The sequence below is a fragment of the Oryctolagus cuniculus genome, chromosome 11, assembly GCF_964237555.1.
Source record: "Oryctolagus cuniculus chromosome 11, mOryCun1.1, whole genome shotgun sequence".
Taxonomy (NCBI): domain Eukaryota; kingdom Metazoa; phylum Chordata; class Mammalia; order Lagomorpha; family Leporidae; genus Oryctolagus; species Oryctolagus cuniculus.
Genome location: NC_091442.1, coordinates 11,894,899 through 11,921,967, shown reverse-complemented (window position 1 = coordinate 11,921,967; position 27,069 = coordinate 11,894,899).

The window sequence follows — 27,069 nt, the reverse complement described above, 5'->3', positions numbered from 1 at the left end:
CTCTGCTGCAGCCAGTGGACGTTTTCGCAGTCTATGGCAGGTGTTGAGCAAAGGTGGGAGTCAAGTGGGCGACCCCAAGTCTCAGGTGGCCTGGGACCGTCCATCTGTCCAGGAATAATTATCCACAGGGGGCCAATTCACGCTCAAAGAGGATCTCGCCAGGGGGTAGATGATTTAGATATATGGTTACCCCATGCCATGGCCTCTCTGCTGGGAGACTGATGGGAGACTGATGCCTCCGGGACTCACAGGATGTAGGGTTGGGGGGCGGTGCCCACTGGGCCAAGGAGCGGGGAAGAAAGCCCTGGGATTGGGCCACTTCCATCCAAGTCTCGACTCCAGGGCCATTTTGCCCTGCGGCCTTGGGGACACGTGATTCGTTGCCAAGCGGCCAGCAGGGTTCCCGGCCCGTATGTTGAACGCACAGAGAATTCTGGGGCTGTTTACCCCAGATCTCCTCCAGCCGAAATTTCTTCATCTGCAACAGACAGGACATTGCACGATGGCCCAGAGGGGACTCTGAAGTGAAAATGGTGACTGTGGACACGGAAAGCTCTAGCAGCCTGGCCAGAAAGCGTGTTCAGGTGGGGGAGAGGTGTCTGGGGGAGGCCAGGAGTCCCTGTGGCCAGGCGAGTTGACGACTGCGTCCCCAACGCACCATGAGCTCTTCCTCCTAGGAGAGTCGGCAAGAACCCTCAGCTCTGCACCGCGCTGGTCTGGGCTGTGGGCGTGAGCAGTGCACCGCGCTGGTCGGGGCTGTGGGCGTGAGCAGTGCACCGCGCTGGTCGGGGCTGTGGGCGTGAGCAGGCCCCCCCTCGGCCCAGATGAGCTCACCAGCCCACTGCAGGAACCCACCCAAGGCTTAGCCATGACCGTGGCTGCTGCCCGGATCCCCGATGCTGTGCTTTCTGGGTTGACTGGGCTCTGTCCCCAGAAAGTGACCAGATGACAGCCACCTCGATGGGCCTCACCTCGATGATGCAGAGTCCCGCCGCGGACGTCCATGCTCCAATTCCTTGCCCCATAAAACCCACTGTCTGCCCAGCAGGGGGACTGATGGCTGATGGTGTCACATTCCAGCACGGCCACATCTCCCCCCCTCCCCCACCCCCGACTTCTCATTGCAACCAGACAGAGATCTAAGTCCTCCCCACAGCCCACCCCCACCCCACCCCCCACCTCTCCACCGGGTCTGCCACACTGGTTCCCAGCTCCGGGCCTCGGCACCCGCTCTCCCCTCTGCCTGTGCCCCCGTCCCTGGTCCCCACACGGCAAGCTCCTCCTCCGCCCACACTTGACCCCTGAGACAGTCTTGCTTGGCCCCTCCCCCTTTCTTGGTGGACAGTGGGCTGTACCGCTTTACCCAGCATGCACTTCAGTTCCCAGGGGTGCTGTCAGCCCCTCCACCCCCAAGGACAGACTCATGCCCTGTCCTAGGGTGCCAGCACCCAGCGGCTCATTGGCAGGAGGTGGGCGTAGAGGCCCCGGCCCCTCCCCCATCGTAGTCCCTGTCAGCTGCTGAGGCCAGCACGGAGGCTGTCGCGCTGCTCACCGTCTCCTCCCACCCACTCCGGCCCCTTTCCTGCCCCCAGTATCGATCCCAAGATCCCTGTGGCCAGCCTCCTGCGAGCCAGTGAGCGTCACGGGACCTGTTTCCTCGGAACCCCACTTGCGGGATGGCAGTATCCTCCGTGGCGCTGCTCACTGGTTTCTTTGACAGGTGCACTGCGTCCTCGCCCAGCCTGACCCCCGTTCATGGCCATCTAGGGTCCCTCAACTGCTCGGGAGGGAGGGGCCGTGGGATCTATTCATCCTGCGCCTGGCGCACAGCAGGTGTTCAGTGTCAGCTGCCAGGAGGGGGTGGGGGGACCTGGCTCTGATACAGGGACTTTCTCAAGAGACCCCTGCATCCTGTGAGTGGGACTGGAGTTGACAGGGGTCGCCTGCAGCTTCAAAGCAGGCGACCTGGGGTTGTTAAGAGTGGGGGTCCACAGGCGGATCCTGTAATAGGAGTCTATCTGGGCACCTTTTCTACTTAGACATTTTTTTTTCAAATCGCGTATTCGGGAAATCCACACACATTCCTCTGTCCCTTTCTACACGTGGAAAAGAGAGTCCCCACTGGATGGTGGGTAGGCAGATAGGCAGAGCTTCCCTCACCCACGCACAGCGCAGCGTCACACACTCCCGCAGCGGCGTCCTCCCTGGCTGCGTCGTGCCCCACCCCGTGATGTCCCCGTCTTCGCCAGCCCTTTTGTTTTATAATAGCGATTCAGAGCTCAAGTCGCGGCTCTGCCACTTTCCCACTGTGTGACCTTGAACAGGCTACTTAGTTTCCTGTCGTCTATAAAAATGTGATAATAATAGTACTTACCCCAGGGCTGTTTTGAGAATCAGAAGACTCATAATAGGTAAAGAGCATGTAAGAGGGACCAACGCATGGCCCCCAACTCCAGACCCAGCGCCTCCTCCCCTCCCTCTCTCCATTCCTCCTCCAGGTGTTGGTCCACGCCTGAGACCCAGTGACCAGCACTGCCTCTGCCCCTCCCAAATAGGCACCTCTGGGTGCTGTCTCCTCTACGCCCCTCACTCACAGTCAGCTGCACCCTCACCATGTTCTTCTGCCGCCTAGAATTGTTGACCCTTCACCCACCCACTCACCTGTCCATCTACCTGCCCATCCACCCACCCAACCAACCATGCATCCACTCAGCCACCCCCACTCCACCATCCACGTCACCCACCCATGGACTCACCCACTCCACCATCCACGTCACCTACCCATGGACTCACCCACTCCACCATCCACATCACCCACCCGTGGACCCACACACCCACTCCACCATCCACGTCACCCACCCATGGACTCACCCACTCCACCATCCACATCACCCACCTGTGGACCCACACACCCACTCCACCATCCACGTCACCCACCCATGGACTCACCCACTCCACCATCCACATCACCCACCCGTGGACCCACACATCCACTCCACCATCCACGTCACCCACCCATGGACTCACCCACTCCACCATCCACATCACCCACCCATGGACTCACCCACTCCACCATCCACATCACCCACCCGTGGACTCACCCACTCCACCATCCTCGTCACCCACCCGTGGACTCACCCACTCCACCATCCACGTCACCCACCCGTGGACTCACCCACTCCACCATCCACGTCACCCACCCGTGGACTCACCCACTCCACCATCCACGTCACCCACCCGTGGACTCACCCACTCCACCATCTACGTCACCCACCCGTGGACTCACCCACTCCACCATCCATGTCACCCACCTGTGGACTCACCCACTCCATCATCTACGTCACCCACCCGTGGACCCACACACCCACCCATCCACACCCACTCCACCATCCACGTCACCCACCCATGGACTCACCCACTCCACCATCCACATCACCCACCCATGGACCCACACACCCACCCATCCACACCCACTCCCCCATCCATACATCACCCACACATCCCTGATCCAGCCATGCCTTTCCTTGGCCAACAGGCTCTGCAGCCCCAGCCGATATTCTCTCTCTGGCTTTATCTCTCACTGCGCTTTCTCCCTCACAGCTTCCTCGAGGATGGCAAACCATTACCGGCCACACAACTGCCTCATGGCAGGGGGGGGGATGCTGGAATACATTGAAGAAGTTTGGTGGGCGGGACTGAAAACTGCCAGACACCTAAAGGTCAAGGTCAGGGGGTCACCTCCCGGGAGCCCGCCCAGGGTTGCAGGGGCAGTGGGAGCAGCAGCGTGCCCACTTTTCCTAGGAAGCTTCCAAGCCCAAGGAGGTTCAGTCACTTACCCGGGGTGATGCAGACAGAAAGTGAGAGTGAGGATTCCAACTGAGAGAATGGAACCCCAGAGTCATGCTGCCCTGCAGGGCTGTCCAGCTGGGCTGCTTTTGCTGATGGTTCTCATTTCTTGGTATAGAAAACTGGAACTCACCACGGGCTTGGCAGCTCAGAGAACTGGGGAGCAGCCCGCGGCTCCCACCAGGTGCACCAGGGTTCGCCAAATCCACCGTCAGCCGCGTGTGTCTCAGTCGTCACCCACAGGGGACCAGCGCTGGCCCGTGGGTGGCATCGCTTCCTCAGCCCGGCTCAGTCAGTGTGTGGAGTCACAGGACACCGGCGATCAAGCGCTTGAATCCGTGTTTGTACAGACAAGCAACGGCTCAAGAGGCGCAGGGACTTGCCCACATCCCACAGAGAACGTGGGTCCGAGAACATCAGGTCCCTTCTCCCCGGAGAGCCGCGCCAGGCCGTGCATGCACGCACGTCCCACACTGACGCTCCCCTGAACTCCCGCACTCCGCTGCCCACGCACAGAAACTCAGCGGCGTAGGGTGAAGTTCTCGATGCTGCCACTGTCATTGGAACGTCTGTGTCCCCTAAAATTCCTGCTGAAATCCCCCAGGTGGTGCCGTTAGGAGGTGGTGCCTTCCGAGGTGTTGGGGTCATAAGTGTGGAGCCCTCATGCACGGAGCCGGTGACTCGGGGAGTTCGCCCGCCCCCTACCGTGGGGCACAGGGAGACGGCCCCGCCCGTGAGATGGCAACGCCGCCCGGCACCCTGATCTTTATCCTGACTGTCAGCCTCCAGAGCTGCCAGAGTTAGCCGGCTTCCTAGACGAGTGACATCACCACCAACGATCAGTGGTGTTTTGGGGAAAAGACTGGGGAGGGCAGCATTCGGTGTTCTCTGCTCCAATTTTGCCTAAAGCTAGACGGGGGCTGGTTCTACGGCACACACTTGTTTTCATCCTGTCTGTTAAGAAATGACAACCATCCCTGGGAGCCCCTTCCCAACCACCTCGGGTTTTGTTGGCTGGTGAGAGGTCATTGCAAGGGGAGCTGGGAAAAGAATCCATCAGACAAGACGGGGAGAACGAAGGATGATTTGGGTCAATCATGGTTCCAATTTGCCCGGAAAACCCATGGTGCCAGCAAGAAGGGCGGGGTGGCCGTCGGGGCCGCCGAGCGCCTCGGCTGGAAGTTCACTTCTGCCATCCGCCACTGAGAACGCAGACCGACTCCGGTTGCCTCTAGGTCAGGACGAGTACATCGGCAGCTGGGCTGTCCGTGATGTTCCCCTAGCGGCACGGGTGGTGCCCGCGGGGAACGAACACGCTCCGGCAAGGCCACCCAGTGAGCACGCGTGGGATTGGGCAGAGATGTGACCACTGGCAGCTCCAGCGGCACATGGCCCCTCTCCAACACACATGTCGCTGCCTCCCCACCAGCGACAGCTCCGCCCCCTTACTCCTCCCGCCTCCCAGATAACAGCAGTTCGGAGGCTCAGGCCCCAGACCAGAGTCAGCCTCCCAACCCCATCTTAGAATCATTCTCCAGAAGCCCAAGTCCTCCAAGGCCCACGTGCCCAGGGCTCCGATGCAGGTGCCTCTGGGTGGCCGTGGGTTGATGGAGCAGCCGAGTAAACCAACTTTGACCACAGGCAGGTTCCCCGGGGCCTTAATTCTGAGTAAGTCTCTGGGTCCAGCTGCCATTTTGCAAGGATTGCCGAGGACGGAGAGAAGGAATGTGTTGACCGCACGATAAATACGGAATTACCAAAACCAGCCTCTGAGAAACTCAGCTTGCACAAGCCACAGGGCCCAGGCACGGCAACAGAGAAGTTCGAAGGAAAAACCAGGCATGGAGGGAAAGCAAGCCTGACAGCTAGAATTGTGGGGACTGACCAGGCGGGTGACGGGAACTTGGTGTCTGGGAGGCTCAGGGGGCGAGTCACCCGCAGAGACCCTAGGAGAGCGGTCTGCTTGAGGCTCGCCGGGAGTGAGGGCTGCGGGGCAGGAGGGACTGGACGGGAGGCAGCCATGGGGGATTCCGGCCAGGTGCTATTCCTTGATTTGCCCTTGGCTTTCAAGATGTTCGGTTATAACATTGTGCTAAACTGTATATTTGTGGGGATGTGCTTAGTACCTGTGCTTCATTTTACAATTAAGAAGTCTTGCTTGACTTCTATAGAAAGCGTCTATGTACAGGAGAAGCGAGAAGCCCAGTAGGGGCTGTTACAGCGGACGTGGACAGAGGTGTGGGGGGGGGGGGTGCTGCAGCGGGATTCCAGGAGTGCAGGCAGGAAGAACCCAGGTGAGGCACAGCCACACTGGCTGGAGTGTGAGGGAGGAGAAGGGGAGCAGGGCACCCCGCCCCCGGCCTCGCTGTCGGCCATTGCTGGACTCCGGAAGGGCCTCGTGCCTGCCCTGCCGTGGTGGGCGTGGTCATCAGACCCAGAGGTGTCTCATGGTCCCCAGGGATTTGAAGAGGGCTGCGGAGGCCACCCTAGCCCCCCAGGAAGCAGTGCAAGGCCTCCCCCTCCCCCAACCAATACGCAGACGTGTGTCCGATGAAAATCTGCCTTTTGGCCGTTAGAATCCTATTTTCTCATTGCTTCTGTTACTACTCCTGGCACGCACGTCTTGTTTGCAGCTCTCCCGCTAGCTATAGGGTTTTCCAGACCATGGCCCGAAGCGTGTAATACGATCTTTAAGGCAACACACATGCCCGGGCCACGGGAGCTGTTGGAGTCTGGACTCCCCGGGGAGTCCCGCTGGGGTGCTCCGTGTGAGTTGGAGGGGCCCCCAGCTCGGCTTTGGGGGAGTCTGCAGCCAGCTGCGGCGGGAGTGAGTCAGGATGTCAGTGAGCCCCAGTCCCCGAGCGACTCCAGGGCGCACGATGCTGTCCCCTGCCTTCCCCAACTCGTGGTTCCCGTCCACGCGTGAGCAAAGGAGCAGGAAATCTGTGAGCCTGGGGTACAAGGCGAAACGAAGTAATTTCTGCTTTAAGACACCACCTGCCCCAGCTATGTTATTTAAGAAAAAGGAATTTCATTGTGTTCATGCCCATCTCTAAATCTAGACCTACAGCCAGTAACACGGGACAGAATAAAGTACAATGCAGTTTGGATCTGTACCCCTCCCTCCCACACTGCCCCAGCTTTTTGCCCCAAGCTAGAACTACAGCCACGCCCTGTTTTCGCTCCTGGGGGGCTGTTTAGAATCCCATCCAGCTCACGTGAAAGAAGTCTGCAAACCCCCCTCCCCCATCGAAGTGGCTGCCTTTGGGCTGCAGAGGCAAACCCAGAAACATCTGTTGGTGAGGCCCCCGGCCCCCTCCCTCTCAGTGGCTCTGTCCCAGCGCCGGCTGATGCCCCCCTGCCTCCCCCTCCCAGGTTGATCCCCGGCTAAGGCACCGGGCACAATTACTCTGCCCCATATCCACGGCTTCCGTAAGGCTGCAGAGGCGAGTGGAGCGTCTGGCGTCTTTGCAGACGGTGCCTACACAAGCCTTAGCTGGTGTTTCCATTGGCTTAACTTCGGGTTTCTGCTGGACTGTTTTTGCTATTGAACTGTAGGAGTCGCTTATCTGTATTAGGGGAATAATTCCTCAGGGGACGCATGGTTTGCAAACATTCTCCCTCCTCGTCCAGTGGTCACCTTTCACTCTGCTGACTCTGCTGTGCAGTAGTCGGATGCAATCCTGGGTGCCTAGTTTTGTTTTCGTCGCCTGTGGTTTCTGTGGCACGTGCATGAAGTCATTGCCAAGGTGAACCTCAGGAAGCTTCCCCCTACCTTCCTCCAGGAGTTTCGCAGATTCAGGGCTTCCCTTTGAGTGTTGAGTACGTTTTCAGCTGGTTTTTGCGGATGGTGTAAGAGAAGGGTCTAGGTTAATTCTTCTGCATGAGCACCGGTTCTCCCGGTGCTGTGTGTTGAGAAAATGATTGTTTATCCACATGAGTTCTTGGCCCTCTTCCTGCAAGACATACACGTGTGGACCTCTGGCCCTTGATAGTATTCGTTTCCATGTTTTAGGCAGCACATGTGGTTGTAATTCCTATGGTGTTGTAATATGTTTTGCAATAAGCTTTGCGCCGTGTTTTTCTAAGTACATTCCATATATCATGATGCTGCCAGGTTTTGCTTTTTCAAGATTGTTTTGGCTACTGAGCGTCTTTTGTGGTTTCATATGAATTTCAGAATCGCTTTTTCTACTTCTGTAAGAAATGCCATTGAGGCTTTGAAAGGAATCGCGTTGAGTCTGTACATCCCCTAGTGCAGTATGAGGATTTTTACAATAGTAGGCCTTCCAATCCATGAACATGGGATGTCTTTGATTAGTTTGTGTCATATTTGTTTCATTTCTCTCATCCATGTTGGCAGTCTCCAGTGTTCAGACTGTTTCCTGGTTAAGTTTACTCCTAATTCGCTTCTTGTTTTTGGTGCTGTTGGGAGGGGGATTGTTTCCCTAATTTCCTCTCCAGATGGTTCATTACTCCCATGCAGAGTCACACGTCACCTTGTATGCTCGTTTTGTTCCTTAGTTCTGACTGATTTTTTGCTGTTACTGCTTTGGTGTGGGGAGGCCTCAGGGTTTTCCATAAATAAAATGATGCCATCTGCCAACATGGCGCTTTCGTGTCTTCCTTTTGAATGAGATACGCTTTATCTCCTTTTCTTGCCGAGCTGCTGAAGCTAGGTCTTCCAGCTCCATGCTGAATGGCAGTGGCAAGTGCAGGCGTCCTGTTTGATCTTCCAGAAAAGACCTCCCATTCTGTCTCCCCACTGAGTAGACCACTAGCTGTGGGTATTGCGTGGAGTCCTCTATACCTACTTTGTGGAGTGGTTTTTTATGAAAGTGTTGAATTTGACCACCTGCTGTTTTGTGTGTCTACTGAGATGCAGGTGAGATCTCAGCCCCACAGGGGAACGTGCTGCACCACACACAATGGCTACATAGCTCCTTCATCACCAGGGAAATGCAAATCAAATCCACAACGGGATACGACCTGCACCTCTTAGGATGGCTAGCATTTGTCAAAAAGGACAACAAGCTAGTGAGGCTGTGGGGAAACTGGAACCCTTGTACACTGCGGGGATACAAGATGGTGTAGCTACTACAGAAAACAGTAGGGGCAGTAACTGGGAGAGGCGGGGCTATAGGAGGAGGAGGCATGGCCAGTTTCTAAGCACCCTGAGTTTGTGAATTGAGATTCTTGCCCACTCTCTGCTTAAATCCCTGCAGGGCACGTGCAAGAAGAACCAGCTGCCTGTGGCCAGCCATGCCCGCCTCTGCGGCCTCACGTCCAGTTCATCTCCTGCTGCCTTGGTCCCAGCCACACTGGGCCTCCAGGGGCTCCCTCTGCGTATTAAGCTTAACTGGCCTCAGAGCCTTTGCGCTTGCTGTCTAGCTCCCTCCCAACCATCCTTGCTAACTTTTCCACATGTTCTGGTCTCGATGTCTTCTTCCCCCACTGAACGACACCCCCACCCTTGATCTCCTTCTCCATTTGGTGGGGCCCCCTCGCCACTCACTCCGTTACTCTGTCATCGTCTCGTCTCCCTGGTCTGCCCTTCATATTGCAAAGCACAAACTTTTCAAAACAAGAGAGTCTCAAAAAAAAAAAAAAAAAGAAAAGAAAAGAAAAAAAAAGGTCTCTAATCCTGGGTGATGCATCATGAGGACAAGTGTGTGACCTTGGCCTGGAGGAAGACGGGGAGCTGGGAGACCCTGGCATAGGGCTTCTCAAGCTACACCGTCCTCTGGTTACTGGACAGCAGGATGTGTGAGATGACAGGCAGGGGGCTGGCTGGGGCAGTGGCTAGGCTGCCACCTACAGTGCTGGCACCCATGTCCGAGCATGGTGTGGACGATGGCCCAAGTACTTGGACCCCTGCCACCTGTGTGGGACACTCAGAGGGAACTCAGCCTGAACCAATTTGGGGGGTAAATCAGCAGATGGAAGATCTCTCTCTCTCTCTCTCTCTCTCACTCTGGCTTTAAAATAAATAAACTTTTAAAAAAATGAAAAAGATAAGTTTTTGAAATGGTGTTCAAGTAGTAAGTTTGAATAGTAGGTCGAAGACCACAGCCGTGGAAACCAGGGTTTCCCACTTTGTCGTGTCTGTAATTCATGATTTTTTTTTTCTGCTTTAATGACAGAAATCTAAACCGCGGTAGCTAAAGCAGTAAGAGTTTCACTTGTCTCCCAAGAAGAACACACCCGCGTCTGCATCCCGTGCACCCCGTGGGCACAGGTGGCTGCGGTGTGCGTGCGGCTCAGCCTGGCCCTCACCCAGCAGCGTCCGCCGTGACTCCTGGGTCACCTGCCCGGGCTCTGAAGACAAGGAGGCTTTTTGCACGCTCGCTCCCTAGACGTAAAAGGCGATATTCCGCTGAAAGGGCTGCAAGCAATCGCTGTAGATTGCAAGACAGCTGGGGCAGAGGGGGCGCGAGAACAGCTCCTCAGATCCAACAACCTTTAGAAGACGGCTTGATTGCGGAATCCGTGTGTGCGCCCTCGGATCAAATAAATAGGAAAGAACGCAAAGTTGGGGTTACCTGGGAAGAGATTCCACGTCCTTACCTTGACCCCACCTCCCGGGGTGGGGGGCGGGGCAGTGGCTCTGGGCCGGTCCCCCCACCACTCAGCTTCCCCCTCGGCCCCTCCTGACCCGCAGTCTGCCTCCCATGTCTCAGCTGGAGCGGCAGCGAAAAAGAAGTGATTTTACCTAATCACCCAGGCCATTTTCTCAAAAACTGTGTTTTCTTTTTAAACCTTTTTTTTTTTTCCACGAGGAACGGAAAGGAACAGGAGAGGGAAGCCAGGGGCAGGCACTGGGCGCTAGCTCCTGCTCCCGGGGGGGGCCGCTCTGAAAGGGCCAGTGCCTATGGAGCAGGATTCAATTTTCTGTCCATCTGGAGAGCCGGCGGCCGCGACACTGCTCCGTGAAGCAAAGTGACCGCTCGGGGTGAGCGAAGGAGCCAGGCAGATCCCGTGAGGGAGCAGCTGCCCCCCGGCTGAGAGGTGCACAGTGGCCTCTGCTCTCTCCCCGGGCACACATCCATTCCAACCGCCTTGGAGCTCCACTCCCACAGGGAAACCAGGAGTCGACTCCCAGGGCTGGCGTCCGAGCCCAGCGCAGGGCTAACTCCCTGTGTGGCCGAGGAAAAACCTCGCACCCTCTTGGAACCTCGTGGGGCTGTGTCTGCGTCCGGCCCAGGAGGTGGAGCACTCAATGGGCGGTGGCCAAAGCAACCGGGATCACAGTCATCCCCCAGACAGGCACGTCAGCAACAGCCACGCAGCTCAGCATGGTGGCTGCTCTGTGGCCAGGAGGGACGTGCCCTGGGGGACCGGGGGAGGCACACAGGTGCTCCCGTTCTCTCCCGAAGTCGGGGAGGTAGCGACACAGATGGTCACCTCCTTACCTAGGCCTCGACCAGGGCTTCTGGCCCCCAGTGCTGTTGGCCCCGTGGGCTGCATGCTTCCCCGTGGGAGGGCTGTCCTGTGTGTCCTAGGCGGTCATTGCGATCCCTGGCCTCCACCCCTTGGATGCCAATAGCAGCCCCCAAGTTGTGACCAACAGCTAAAAACACGCCGCCAGGCACTGCCCAGTGTCCCTAAGGAGTAAAAGCCCCCGACAGAGAACTAGGTGTCCCGTGGCCCACAAACGTTGGGCGACTGCCCCAAAGTCCCGGGCAGTACTGAAAGCCACGGCTCCCAGGCAGGTGCCCCGTCCCACCCAGCGCCCTCTGCAGCCTGTCCCCCTGCCCCCTGCCCCCCAGAGCAGGTGTTTCTGGTTCAGAAATGCAGTGGTTTGTATCAGATGCGCACACAACCAAATACACTTGACAGGGAACAGAGGGTGGGAAGATTGTCCTCTAACAAACACAAGAGTACATGTATGCTAATTATCAACATTACATATTCAAATTTATGCAAACCACCCAGTCTGCCACTTCCCATAAGGGCTACTGCAGGTGGGAGGGGAGGTGGCAGATGGATCTGCCAATGCCCACTCTGAATGTGCTTGTTTGTCTGTGCTGAGGTACCCCGGGGTTTGAGCTCTTCTTGCACCAGATGTTGGCCCTGTTTAGTGACTTTCCAACCTGGGCTCGGCATCAGGTGCTACCCCGTGGTTTTCTGAAGCAGCAGCCGCTCCGCGCTCCATGGTCTCTGCGGCGCAGAGTGGGTGGGGCTGACGGCTGGACTCACAGGTGTCTGTTGTAGTTGGGAGATGAAACTCCTGGACAGGTAAATAAACTGAAGCCAGCTCCTCATCACTCACAAAATGTAGCTGACATTTCCAGAGGCCGGTGGGCGATGCCCGAATGACCGGACGCCCCTGGAAGACAACGCAGAGGAGTTCTGGCGAGGCCCGGCGGTCGGTCGGGGCCGAGGTTCTGAGGCTTCCCCTAGCTCGCTGCTTTCCCTGAGGTCACCAGGGACGAGTCGAAGGGCTTCAGGTGCAGAGCGTGCGGCGGCCTCTCGTGGGCCTCTGACTGCTCTCCAAACGGATTTCTCGTGAGCGCAGGTGCGAGCCCCCGGCAGACGCCAGGGCAGCGGCATCGCCCTGTGTGGAACTCATCCACAGGTGCAGCTGCACTTCAAGAGGGGGCTGAGATGAACTTGGCTGGGGGCCAGAATCCAACAGCCCTCGGCCTCTCCCCAGGGGGATGCCCCCATCGCTGGGTGTCCCGCAGCGTCTCAATGTCCATGACAGCTCAGAAACCCTGCAGCGAGAAAATAGAACCACTGGGAGGGGGAAGTCCTTGCTCACAAGCGTTTGGAGTGGCCTTGAAGAGCCACTGGTCAACCCGTGGTTAGGAGGATGCAGGCTGTAGCCAGGCTGCCTGGGAGCCAGCCGCAGCCACACCCCCCTGCCAGCTGTGCAACCTTGGGTGGGTCCCCTAACCTCTCTGTCTCTCCATCTTCTTGGGAATGCAATGGAATCAGCTGATGAGATATACAAGGTTAGCATAGGAAACAGCTGTTCCCCAGAGGAAACCCCACAGGGAACGGTCGGCTGTGGACAATTTCACGAGGTTCAGCATCACATTCCAGGGGGACACGGGGGGTGGAGTTGACGGTGGGGAAGTCCCTGCGAGAGCTGACTTGGTGAGGGCAGAGACCTGTCAGGATGCAGAAGGGCTCGGGGCGGCGTGCGGCATCTTCCCGGCGAGCGGCACGCCCCAGGCGCTCTTTCTCTGCCTCCCAGTGGAGTTAGGTCCCAGGGGACCCAGGGAGACGTTGCGAATGTCGGGAGCACGTAAGCTGCTGACCTCAGCCTCCCTGGAACGTGTTCAGAACACGGGGGCCAGGCGAGATCCACCCACGCCAGCCTGTTTCGTAATCAAGTGTTGACTGTTTTGTGTCATTTGCCGAGTATCTGTGTCCGAAAAACACTGGCCGACCAGTGCCCTGCAGAGGGCTGGTAGTTCCGCTCTCACGGCTGCGGGGCTAAGCAGGAGCTGAAATGCATGGCCGCTGCCCAGCCCGGGACAGGAGATCAAATCGCTGCTCATAAACCCAGGGAAAAGATGAAGCCCTAAGGGACGGTGTGCACTGACTGGTGTCACTTTGCAGCAGCACCAGGGAAAGCTTCGTGAGCTGGGGCCAACAGCAGTGATTTTCAAACCAGCAGAGGGCCATGCACCCTTACTGGGCAAGAATTAAAAAGTAATTTCGTGCCGGTGCTGTGGTGCAGCAGGTAAAGTCGCCCCCTGCAGTGCCGGCATCCCATATGGGTGCCGGTTCCAGTCCCAGCTGCTCCTCTTCTGATCCAGCTCTCTGCTGTGGCCTGGGAATGCAATGGAAGATGGACCAAGTGCTTGGGCCCTGTGCTCCTGCATGGGAGACTCCTGGCTCCCGGCATCAGATCAGCTCAGCCCAACTCTGGCAGTTGCTATTCCAACCAGTGGATGGAACACCTCTGTGTGTGTGTGTGTGTGTGTGTGTGTGTCTGCCTTTCAAATAGATAAACAAAATCTTTAAAAAGAAAAAAAAAAGAAAAGAAAAAAGGATGGGAGAGATCAGTCCAGGAAGACTTCCTAGAGGGGGCAGGACGGGACTGGAGGAGAGCTGGGCCGAGGTCGCGCCCGTTGTAACTAGCAAGTCCTGGGCGGACGCCATCGCCAAGAGGGAACCGTCTCTGGGAGGAGGATGGTGCCAGCTGCCAGGGACAAATCGGGCTCCCAGGGGCGTGCAGCCGAGAGCCCATTATGATCCTGTCAGGCCGGCGTCTGCCTACGTGCCACACATGTTTATGAATATTGAAAGTCATTTGTCCCCAAAGGACCACAAATCAGTTAATTAGGGTCCTGTCAACCTGTTTGTATGATCTCTAAATGAACACCCGTCGGCAGCCGAACACGGAACTCAGCGCGCCGTGTGTGGGCTGCCTCCGTGTCGGGATGAATGACAGGGCCGCCCCGCCGGAGCCCGCCCGCCAGGGAGGGGCCGTTCCCCGCGCTGCCGCGGCCCTGGTCTTCATCAGCAGGCTCTGGAGTTCCGTGTCACCGGTCAGGGCCCTGATCCAGGGCTGCAGGGAAATCCCAGAGCCTGGAGTCCAGACGGAATCACCCGTAAATCACCACCTGCGGCCAGAACACCCGGGCCCCGGCCCAAGCGCCCGGGGTGGGGGCCTGGAGGCCCCAGCCCCATCCGGTCAGGTTGCTGTTTAGCCGGCTCAGCATCCTCAGGCCCGGGCCTCAAGAAGTCACAGGGCGAGGGGGAGACGAGAGACAGATTCACCGGGCAGCCAGCGTGTGCCGGGCTCTGGTGGCCGCGCAGGGAGGAGCGCAGGTGACTGGGGAGGAGAGGCCGAGCCGGGCCCGCGCGGGGCCCAGCTGGTGGATCTGAGCTACCCAAGCGTGCCCCTCACCACACAGTGGTGCTGACCGAAAGCCTCCTTTCCAAAAGCTCTCCCGGGGCCAACTCTTGCTGCATTTTTTTCTTTGTACAAAAATCTCTGTTTCCTGATCGCCTGGTGCTGTAGAGTGACATTAAATTCCACGGAGTTGCATTTAAATGGGACGATTACGTGAGGAGTGAGGAGTGGCCACCAAAACCCAGCCACGAGGAGCCATTCTGCCACAGTGGAAGTCACGGCATCCAGAGTGCACCTCCTGGCTCACAGCCAGGCCCTGACCCCTGGGGGCCGTGTGACCTTGGCCCTGACCCCTGTGGGCCATGTGGCCTTGGCCCTGCCCTTCCTGGCCATGTGACCTTGGCCCTGACCCCTGTGGGCCATGTGGCCTTGGCCCTGCCCTTCCTGGCTGTGTGACCTTGGCCCTGACCTCCGTGGGCCGTGTCACCTTGGCCCTGCCCTTCCTGGCTGTGTGACCTTGGCCCTGCCCTTCTTGGCCGTGTGACCTTCAACTCTGTGCCTCGGTCTCCTCATCTGCATCCCAAGAACAGTGACGCTGCGCGTGAGAGGGTGGAGCGAGTGACTTCTTTACGAAGCGGGAAACTCCAGGAATCTTCGAGGAGTTCCCGGACACCGCGCCTCATGAGGAAGTCCTGGGCGGAGCTCAGCGTGTCTTTGGACCACGCACTCGCCTGTCAGTTCCGCCTGTCCGGAAGATGCTGGAGGCCGCCTGGAAATTGCTTCCAGGAGGGGAATTAAGGGAGGCAGGGCCCGTGGCTGTGTTCCGGCCTCAGCGAGCTGTGCAGCGTGCCGGGGCGCCGCCTCTCTGTGCTGCCACTCTCTGTCCCCGTTCCCGTGGGGGCACCGGCAGGCTGGGGCGGGCACCGTGCGTCCACACTATACGTGTGCTCACAGGGCTCTCGCGGCTCCCCCACCACAGAGCACGCTCTGGGGTCAGGACGTGGTGTGGCTGCTCGCCGCTGGGTCCCCGGGGCCAGCTGGGAGGGCGCGTGGCTGGGCCGTGGCCCGGCGCCCAGGCTCAGAGCATCCCCTCCACCGCCTTCATTGTGCTCCTCGGCCGCCATCAGGGACTTCTCCTAATGTCTTGAACAAGGGCCTCACGTGTCCATCTTGGGCTGGACCCTGTGCGTTGGGAGCTGGTCCTGTCTGCACCCAGGCACTAGATGTAGCTGCGGTGGGTGGGCCAGGCCAAGGCAGGACGCCCCTCCCATCCCTGCCCCCATGTGTGAACCACAGTTTCTCCCAGGAGCCCCACTGGAGTGGCAGTCGGGGAAGACCGCCGGGCCTGGAGCGCCTGATCCCAGCACTGCTGGCTAACTGTTCTACTCTCGGCAGCGACTGTGCTGGTAGTACACATTCAGAGGTGAGGGAGCTCACACCCACCCCCCACACACACTCACACACACACAGATACACACACACACAGACACACACTCACCCACTCACACTCTCACACACACAGACACACACAGACACACACACACTCACACACATTCTCACACACACGAACACACACACTCACCCACTCACACACAAACACACACTCACACACTCACACACACCCACTCACACAAACACACACTCACACACACTCACAGACACACACTCATACACACATTCTCACTCACACACACTCACACGCACATACACACTCACACACTCACAGACACACACACTCACACAGAGACACACATACACTCATAGACACACACATTCACTCACAGACACACACTCTCACACACAGTCATACACACAGACACACACACACTCATGTGCACACACACATACACTCATACTCACATTCACACACACACACTCATACTCGCACACACACTCACACACTTAAACCCACCCTCACACACAAACACACACGCTCACAAACACACAAAAACACACTCACACTCACATGCACACACACACTCACACACAGACACACTTGCACACACACTGTCACACACTCACACACTCTCACACAAACACACACACAGACACACACACATACACTCAAAGACACACACAGACACACACTTTCACAAACACACACACTCAAAGACACACACAGACACACCTTCACAAACACGCACACACTCACATGCACACACTCTCACACGCACACACACACTCACACACACGTTGGAGCTGGCAGTGGAAGCTGCAGGCAGTCAGTCCATCTACAGGATCCAACCTGCACCTGTGCTCAGGGCTGGGCCCTCAGACGCGGGTGACAGGGGCCAGGCAGGTGACACCAGGTCAAGCAGGGGACATGAGATGTGAAGAGACCTCTAGGGAGGGGTGCAAGCTGGGCTGAACCAGAATGTGTGTGGCGTCGCTTCTCAGTGCCAGCCAACATGCAGCTCTCTCCTCCCTGGACTCTCACAGGAGTGTGAGGCCCACCTCATAGGTGGCCAGCACCGTGACGTAGCGGATAAAGCCGCCTGCAGTGCCGGCATCCCATCTGGGCGCCTGTTCAAGTCCCAGCTGCTCCACTATGCTATGCCTGGGACAGCAGTGGAAGACGGCCCAAGTCCCTGGGCCCCTGCAACCATGTGGGAGATCTGGAGGACGCGCCTGGCTTCTGGCTTTGGACCTGCCCAGCTCCAGCCACTGCTGCCATTTGGGGAATGAATCAGCAGATAGAAGACCTTTCTCTCTCTCTCTGTCTCTCTCTGTCCCTCTCCGTCTCTCTCTGTCTCTCTCGCTCTCTAACTCTGCCTTTCACATAAATAATCTTTTTTTTTTTAAAATCCACCTTGCTGTGTGGCGACGCCCAGAGGTTGCATGTGGCGGCTCACTTCCTCTGAAGAGGCCCGATGAAGCCCACACGCAGCCTATAAATCCGCAGTCGGTCCCAACCCCCAGGGCCCAGGAGCCGGCCATGAATTCTGACGTTAGGGCTCGGGTACACAGGGGCTGCTCTGGCACTGATTTAGGGGATCAAGGCGCTCCCCCAGCACAGCGCATGCGCACGGAGCCCCCAGGCCCCTGCTGCTCTTACGCCCGGCCCTGCTCTGGCCCTAAAGGAGCCATCAGCCAGAGATGACAGCGACCATAACTCTGTTCTTAGGATGACGGAGCGACGCTGTTTTCTGGCTGAGTGGCGCTGAGGGCCAGGCGGTGATGGAGGGACCTGCAGGGGGATTAGGGGGGCAAAACGAGATGTGCTTTCCTCCCCGGTCCTCCCTGGCCGCAGACGAGCCTCTGTGCAGGATGCTGATAAAAAACAAATTATTTCATTCTGCTCACAATCCATTCCAGCCCAGGCTGCACAGCCCCTCAATAACGACGGCATTAACACTTATCTTACGGAGCCGAATTCTTGGAGGAGTAGTAATCCTTAAACCGACAGAGGCGGCATCTGGAGACCATGGAATCCGGCAGCGTGCGCCCACGCACGCCTCTTCTTAATGAGCCCGGGTGTCCCCACGTGTGTGCTGTGCACAAGGCATCCACTGGCCCGGAAAGGGCTGTCCCCGGGGACCTTGGACTCGAAGTGGGTGTTTTACACTGAGGTCCTGGGTGTGTGTTGTGGACATCGGGTCTCTCTTACTGTCACCCTCCACTGATGGCACCCTGGCTGTGCTTTGTGGAACCACCCCCTCTCCTTCCCCCAGTCCACCTGCTTTGGGTGGCCCGTCTGCTGTCCAGCCGAGGTGGTGGGAGTGGTCATGTGACACGCTGGTGCAACCTGGGACTGTTGTTGGCACAACCGGAAAGAGGCCTCTTGCAGGAGCCGTTTCGCCGAGAGCAGCTCTGGGCTGGAGGTGGCTGGTCATCACCTCCGCTATCCTGGCCAGCACAGAAGAAGCCACCCTGGAGGAAGGCAGAGATGAGAGACGGGAGAAATGGACCGCATTTCCACAGCCCAGAATCCGGATCACTGAACCCTGGATCCAGCCCTCGCCACCTCAGCTTACATTTATGTTGAAAACTAACACGCTCCACGTTCACCTCTCTGTCTGATCTGGGTTCCTGTCACCTGCCCCCTTGTAAGACTGTGTCCCTGCCAGAGAGTTGCTGTGGCCCAGGGCGTCCCCTGAAAGTGACAGCCCAGAGACAGTGTCCCACCCTCTGCTCCTGCAGCCGCGCTGGGCCGGCGTCCTCAGCCTGCTCACCTCCCTGCTCCAGACGTGCACAGCGCGGCTGTGTGCAGAAGAGCCGCACCCCCGCCCCCGCCACACCCACTCTGCACGCACAGGTCAGACCCAGGCTGCCCCCAGCAGCTGCAGGAGCGGCAGGAAGTGCATCGCCTTCGCCACGTCATCCTTGTCGCCAGCGGTGACAAGCTGCTCTTGAGTTTCCCGGTGAAGACATCGCCCTAGAGGGATGGGATGCTTCCAGCCCTGCAGCAAAGGCTCTTAGGTGGGAGAAGAATATTCCATGAGCAATTATTTTAATTGTTTATTTATCTGAAAGGAGAAGTCAGAGAGGGGGAGAGAGAGAGAGAGAGAGAGATTGATTTTCCATTTGTGGTTCACTCCTCAAATGCCGGCAACAACCAAGGCTGGTCCAGGCTGTTGCTAGGAGCTCAGAGCTCAATCCAGGTCTCCCATGTGGATGGCAGGGGCCCAAGTACCCAGGCCACCACTGCTGCTTCCCAGGGTGTGTGTTAACAGGAAGTTGGAGGATGGCCCACGTGCTTGGGCCCTGCACCCCATGGGAGACCAGGAGAAGTACCTGGCTCCTGCCTTCAGATCAGTGCGGTGCGCGGGCTGCAGCGCGCTGGCCGCGGCGGCCATTGGAGGGTGAACCAACGGCAAAAGGAAGACCTTTCTCTCTGTCTCTCTCTCTCACTGTCCACTCTGCCTGTCAAAAAAATAAAAATAAAATAAAAAATAAAATAAATTAAAAAAAAAAACCCAGGAAGTTGGGACCAGGAACGGAGCAGGGACCTGAACCCAGGCACCCCAACAAGGACGCTAGCATCCCAAGCGGTGTCTTCACTGCTGGCCCAAACATCCGCTCCGTGAGCAATTGGTGATAAAATGGGATCCATGACAAGGGTCAATCCTGGGAGCAGGGTAATCCCTGGGGACGGGACTCACCGGGGTGGAAAGGCACCCACGGGGCCTGCTGTCTCTGCAGCGGGTGGCTCCCTGCCTGGCAGCTATTTGGGGAACATTACTCTGCGCCACACTCTGGGCCAAGCCCAGAACTCCTGGAGCCTGCAACTCTGAGAAGGCACCTTTCTCAGCAGGAGAGGGTAGGCAGGCCGGACACAGCAGCCACAAGGCTTCTGGGTCACTTTCCCTTTCTGCTCCATGACAGACATCACTAAACGATCACCGCTTCCATCTTGCTGGCGACTTTGTCACTGGACTTTGGGTCCCCCCCAGGTGGGCTGCCACTCAGCTTCCTGCTTCCTGCTCTATGTGACCCAGGCTCTGTCACAGGGCTGCCCAAGCTCGGCGCTGTTCTCTGGGCACTGTGGCGTGTCTGGCCGCACCCTGGCCCCATGCCAGCAGCTGCACACACACTTGCTGCAGGTGCCGCCGGTTGAGACCGAGTGAGACTGGTGTCTTTATTCCATGGGGAATTGGATGCAGATGCGCACGCAGGGGAGAGGAAGCTGGAGACCGGGGTGATGCTTCCACAAGCCAAGGGGCTCCAGGCTGAGCAGGAAGCCAGCGGGAGAGGTGGAGGCCGGAGGCTTCCTCCCAGCCCTCAGCAGACACCGACTTCGGTCCTGGCCTCCTGGCCTGTGGCCCCTGGTCATGGCAGCTCCAGCTGGGTGCTGGGTGCCACCTCTGGGTGCCACGAGGCACTGTCACATGTCCCCAGGGGCAGCGTCGCCCCCATGAAGCAGCGCTGTGCGGCAGCAGTCTTTCCAGAGACGGTGGGGCAGGCACTGTGCCCTCTGACTTCCGGCCACGGCAAGTCGCCTGGCCACAGCTGAGAGCCGCAGGGAAGTGGTTTGTGACCCTCCACGGGGCGAGGCTGCAGGATGGACAGGGGTCCCCGCCCCCCCACCCAGCAGTCCCCAGGGGGAAGAGGGGGCGAGACCAAGGCTCCCCCCGCCCCCCAGTGGAGTCTTCCCTCCCATGCCTCCTTCTCAGCTGGCTGCTTGGGCCCTCCTGTGACCCCCTCCCCGACGTGCTGCCCCCACAGGACACACAGAGCTTCTGCAGTCTCCCAGGACGGCCGTCGGTGCGCATTGTAGCCCGCTCCCAGGGGACCAGGGCGCCTGGCCCGGTGTGGGTGCCCTGGAAGTTTGGTGAGAGAACGGGTGAATCGGGAATGGCTGCAATTTGCCGGCTCTCAGGACCAGAGGATCTCCAAGCACACGCTCTGCAGCTAGACAATTGTGCGTTTATTTTTATGTTGAAAGGCGCATAGATCCATCTGCTGGTTTACTCCCCAAATACCCGCAACAGCCAGGGCTGGGCCAGGCTGAAGCCAGGAGTCATGAACTCCATCGGGGTCTCCCCTGGAGGCAACAGGGAGCTAAGTACTTGAGCCATCACCTGCTACCTCCCAGGAGGCATTAGCAGGGAGGTTGATCAGAAATCGGTCTGGGGCTCAGGCCAGGCCCCCTGCCGCGGGATGCTGGCGTCCCCAGCTGCGTCTTAACCACTGCACGGAGCAGCCATGCGCTCTGCCTGTTTTTGGTCCCCGCCCATCCAGCAGGAAAGAAGCTGCCGGTCTTTGCCCCGACCCTACCGTCTCACGCAGACAGTTGCCGCCACTCACACCAAGACGGCAAATGTCCCTCCTGCCCGCACGCAGGCGGCCTGCTTCCTCGGCAGGAGCCACAGAATGGGGGGCTTGCTGTCCGCTGAGGCCTGGACTCCGCTGGTTGCTGTGGAAACGCCACAAAGCCGGGTCAGCTCCTCCTCCCCCAGAGCACCAGTGACCTTGTGAGCCATTCCTCCAGGCCCCCCTCCCCCACCCACCACCCTTGCCTGAGCTCTGGGCCTGAGAACCGAGGCCGTCCCTGGTCCGTGGGCTTGTGGGGTGGTCCAGGCTGTGCGGCGTGGCCCGTAAGCATTCACAGAACACCTGTTAGGGGCTGAGGCTCGAGAGAGCCTTCTGCCCCAGAGATGGCACTGAGCACAGCACAGTCAGGGGGTCCCATGTTCTGCAGCCCGGTTGTCTGGCTCCGTTCCCAGCCCCACGGTCCCTTGCCCTGTGTGGTGGCTTTAAAGCCCATCTGCCAATTCTCTGCTCCCCCTCCTTGGCTGTGCGAGGGTCGTCCTCCCGGGCAGCGTTGTTGCCTCCCTCTCTTGTGACGCAGGGCCTCGATCTGAGCCAGGTCGCAGGGCCAGCAGCCCTGGAGCCAGGCTAAGGGCAGAGAGAGGCAGCGGGGGACCCACGCTGCTGGCCCCAGACTGCAGCAGAGAGAAGCCGGCCCCAGAGGCCTCCGCTCACGGGCGCAGGGGCAGAGTGAGCGTTACTGCCATTTCACACTGCAGCACCCACCCCCTGGCACAGTTACCAAGTGCCTGGGGGGCGGGAGGACCCAGCACAGCACCCCTCCCCCGGACTGGGGGGGACCTGTGCGTTAGCAGACAGCCCTGGGCACAGGTGGACAAGGCAACAGTCCTCCTTATCACCCAGTGAGCCGTGGAAAGGGGCATGGGGGTCCCGCTGGACGAGAACATCGCATTCCCGACACGACACACATGCCCCTGGGGCTGGCCAGCAGCCCCCAGCGGAGGGGCGGGTCCTGTACGGAAACTGCTGTGCGGCAGCTGATGTGGGAAACACATGCAGTGCAGGAGTGCATGCTGGGAGAGGGGATCGCACCCCCTCCCCCGTCCTGCTTCCCAGGTCCCCAGTGCCCAGCCCCAGAGGCCCGGGGTTCATGGGTGGCCTTCCAGAGAGTGTCTCCTCATGCAGGATTTAAGCAAAAAACTGGGGGTACAAGACAGAAAGAGAGTGAGCAAGCGAGCCTATGGCAGCTGCATGAGGCAGGAACCCCCTTTCTTCCCCAGCTTCGTTCTCCGGTCAAGGCCAGCGCCCGGCTGGATTCCCCGCCCTTCAGCCCGGTGGGGAAGGAGCGTGGCTGTGTGCTGCTCCCGGCCCGCGGCCAGCTCGCTGCTCTGCGCATGCTCCGTGAGCTCAGTGTGGACATGGCTGCCCCCCTGCACCGCCGGGCGGCCCGCTCTGGCAGGTGCACGGCCATTCGCCCGCAGCCGTGTTCAGGCTCGTGACGCACTCCTCCCCCCAACCCCCCACCTGCCCCGCTCCCCGCGGCTGCCGCTGCTGCTCCGGCGACAGCACAGCCGTGGGCACAGACTCTGGGCACGTGGGGAAGGACATCTACCTCGGTTCTCGTCTCCGGCGACAGCACAGCCGTGGGCACAGACTCTGGGCACGCGGGGAAGGACGCCTACCTCGGTTCTCGTCTTCGGGCTCTGCGCAGTCTGTGGGAACTGGGAGGCCTCAGGTGATGCCGTTGACATCACGCAAGGTGTCTTGGAGCCGGGGCACCTGCGCCGGGCCTGGGTGGTGGAGCCCAGCTTTCTGAGCCACCTGCGGACACCCACCCCGCTCCTCAGGCGGGACCAAGGAGCCAGCGCAGCTGGTGTGGTGGGGGCACAGACAGCTTCCTCAGTGTGGGCCCCAAGGCCACCCCAAGATTCTCTCGTGACTGCGGCCGGCGGGCAGCGGCGGGAATGCTGCCACACACAGAGCATGGGCCCTCCCTGGCTTTCTCCCTGGGACGGGTTGTGTGGGCCTGGGGTAGATTGGTCCAAACATCATCTGTGCCATGACCCTGGGGCAAGCCCTAGAGGCTCCCCGTCCGCCCACCCTGCCCACTCACACTGGACTCAACTTTAACCCCTCACTTGCTGGACACGCACAGGTGCAGGTCCAGGGGGCCCGGGGTGGCCAGGGTGGCGGGGCAGTCACTCCAGGCTTCCACAGGGGAGCCTTGAACTGGCCCTGGATGGGCACACCTGCAGATAAGACAGCTCGATGCCTGCAGGTGACAGACGGGGAAACCAAGGCCAGATCCCCTCCCAGGGAAGATTTTGGGCCCACGCTTGGTGGCAGGGCACGCAGGCTGAGTGGAGCAAGCCCAAACCCAGGCAGGAGGGTGAGGCTGCCTTTCAATAAAAACGGACTTCCTGCACCCCCAGAAAAGTCTGCAGATTCGGCCATGCTGGGTCCGCAGGCGCCACTCACACTCAGCTGGGGCTGTCGCGGCCGCAACAGCCTGGCCTCTCCCTGCCTCTGCGTGAGTCCCAGGCCGCCCCCTAGCGGTTCACGATGTTACCCTGCGTGAGTCCCAGCCGCCCCCTAGCGGTTCACTGGTTCACGATGTTACCCTGCGTGAGTCCCAGACCGCCCCCTAGCGGTGCACGATGTTACTGGCCTGACCTTGAGGGCAGCAGAGTTGGTGTTTCTGCTTTGGTTTGCTAAGAAGGCTCACACATCCCCTGGGACTGGTCTTTCTCCACATCCCCGGGACCTGGGCCCCAGTGACCAGACACAATTTTCCAAAGGCAGAGGCGTAGTTCTGAGAGGCCACGCAGGTCATTCCCCAGCTGCAGGCTCCAGGACGTGAACTTGAGCCTCCCTGTGGCAGGTGCAGGCTCCGTCCAGCCAGGCAGAGAGGGAAGGGACAGAGCCCAGGTTGGGGGCCGTCGGGCTGGAGAGAGAGGAGCAGAACGGGGTAAGGGGCTCACGGAGCAGGACAAGGACCAAAGCCAGCGCAGGGCGGGAGAGGGACCCTGTGCACAACTCCAGCCACCTTCTGTAGCTTCTCCTAAGGCTCCCACGACCCCGAGCCCTGTTCCTGGTTGCACGACTACGTGGCACCAAGAGAGGGATGGAAGCAGGGTGCCCCAGAGCTCCGTGGTAAGATGGGGACATGCAGACTGGAAGAGACGGCGAGGGAGGGAGGAGGTGAGGAAGACAAGAACTTCAGGGAGAGACTCGGCCGGCAGAGTCAGGAAGCGGCAGAGAGCCAGCATGCGTGAGGCCTGGGCACCGATGCCCTGCGTCTGATGTGGCAGAAGGAGCTGCTTCGGCTTCCCAGGAAGCCTGCCGGCCCCGCCCCATGCCTGGCCCTCCACCCCCAGGCTCACGGGAGCAGAGACTGCTCTGTCCCCACTGCGCTTCTGCTCCCCCGCCCGGGCAGAGGGGACCCCGCCTGAGCTTCGGCTGTGGGAGCCGCCGGGCGCAGCTCCAGGCATTGTGCATTCCGAGCAGGTGCCCTCCTGGGAGGCACAGATGCGCCTCCGCGGTCTCCATGGAGACCTGCCAGCCGGGCAACCCCCAGGGGCACCGGGGCCTCGGAGCTTTTGTCTTTGAAAAGCTTTGCGTAGAAAGCAAACACTGAAGGCAAACCTGCCAGGCACCCCGAGGGACCAGGGCTTCCCTCCGAACCTCCTGGGGCCCAGTGACCCCAAAGCAGGGACAGGCATGGGGGGAACCTTGGGGAGCTCCCTGAGGACCGAGGGAGAGGGCCCTGGTTCGATACTTGCCGATGGTAAACGTGGCGATGCTCGCTCTCTGTGCTGCCCGGCTCGCTCCCTGCGGTGTGCAGGGAAAGCCGCCCTGAGCAGCAGGTGGCACAGGAGTGGAGACCTGGACAAGGAGCGGTGGCCAAATGAGGAGGCAGGGAAGGGTGACCCAGGAGGGGGACCAGTCAGCACAGTGGCTCCGAGTCCACCTTATTCTAAGCCCAATCAGACACTCCTGCCCCTGCCACCAGGATGCTTCTCCGCTTTGTGAGGATGGAGGCAGAGCCTCTCACCCCACCAGGACCTTATCAGACCTCCTTCCTCTCCTGGAGAGCCGGGCCAGGTGAGGGGTTCAGGGGACTCCACCTGACCCCCCACAAGTCAGCCTGTCCACTGGCCTGAGCCCAGGGCCTGGTACATCATAAGAGCACAGAGCTGAGGGCGCCTCTGCGGTCACCCAGGCCAGCACTCCCCAAACACCCGCTCCCTGCTCCACCCCCGCGGCCTTGCTGCTCACCTGGCCGCCATCACACCAGCCTGACGCCAGCTCTGCTGTGGCCGTCACCCTCATCCCGGGGTGAAGGTCAGGTGCTAGGGCTGCTGCTTCTCTGTCTGACCCGTGGTTGCTGAGTGGTAGACATGGGAGCCGCCCACGCCCTTTGGGAAACACTGCTCGGCCCCTGAATGAGGCGCAGCTGGGGCCCAGAGACACAGGGGGGTCCGCGGGAGTCCACGCGGCTGGCAAGCCTCACGCACATGCAACTCCCTGCTGGGCTCTGGGCCAGGCACTTCCAGGTGACACGCAGGCCACTCAGTCCCCCGGGAGGTCCAGTCCTAGCATTTGGAGTTTCTGTCTCTTCACCCTCTAGCCTCTCCCCCCATCCCCCTCCCTCCTCCCTCCCTCTCCCCTCTCCCCAGCTCTGGAATCACCAGGCAGGGCGTGGAGCCCCAGCTCGGCCCAGCCCACCTACTCCACGCCACTACTCCTGCAGGGAGCAGAAAGGCCCTTCCTCCTCTAGAAAGACCCCTATGTCACACACGAGCCACAGCCCCCACCGAAGCTTAGCAGGGTGCAAGTGTGCATTCGCTGAGTCAGCAGGTGGTCGGGACGCCCTCAGGTGCGTGTCAGAGCCCGTGCTCGTCCCTGGACAGGAAGCAGCGAACAAAGGCCTGTCCCGCCCCACCGGAGCTGCTGTTGCCCTGGGGGAAACAGAGGGTACCCAAACAGGCAGGCCAAGGCCTCGTTTAAAGCTAAGGGAGTGAGTGAACCCGTGGTGCCCACAACCTTTCCGAGCAAACTCCTGTTCATCTTCCACACCTGGCTTTCCCCTGCGCTCGCTCCAGCTCCCGCAGCTCTGGCCCCAGAAGATGTTCAGTGATTGACAATAGAGGAAGGAGGCGTGTCCACATTCAGAAAGCACGGCTGGGGTGTGCTGGGGTCCGCAGGCCTCCGGGGCGGAGAGCGAGTGTGCGTGCCTGCTGCTGGTGGCCGAGGCTGTGTGCGGGGCATTTGGGGGCAGGGAGTTGGGTTTGGAGGAAGGACCTTATCTGCCGGATGGGCAAGGGTGTAGCAGGTGGCTTATCTGCCGGACGGGCAAGGGTGTAGCAGGTGGCAGGCAGCACAGGTGTCTGTGTGCATTACAGGTGTGTGTGTATGGGTGTGGGTGTGTGTGCGTGTGCTTTTACAGTGCCTGTGCACAAGCGTGTGGTAATAGTGTGTGTGTGCACCTGTCACTAGCAGTCCCCACCCAACTGGCAGGTGTGTGTCCAGGGCACACAGGCAAGTTGGGGACTAAGGGGTGGAGCAGGCCTGGTGTTCTGCTGGGACAGAAGAACCGGAGGGAACAAAAGGAGCCCGCATTGCAGCCGCACCTGCTGGGCGTTTCTGCCCTGCCTCCTGTGGCCCCGGGAGCCACCGCAGACGAAGCCCGCCGAAGG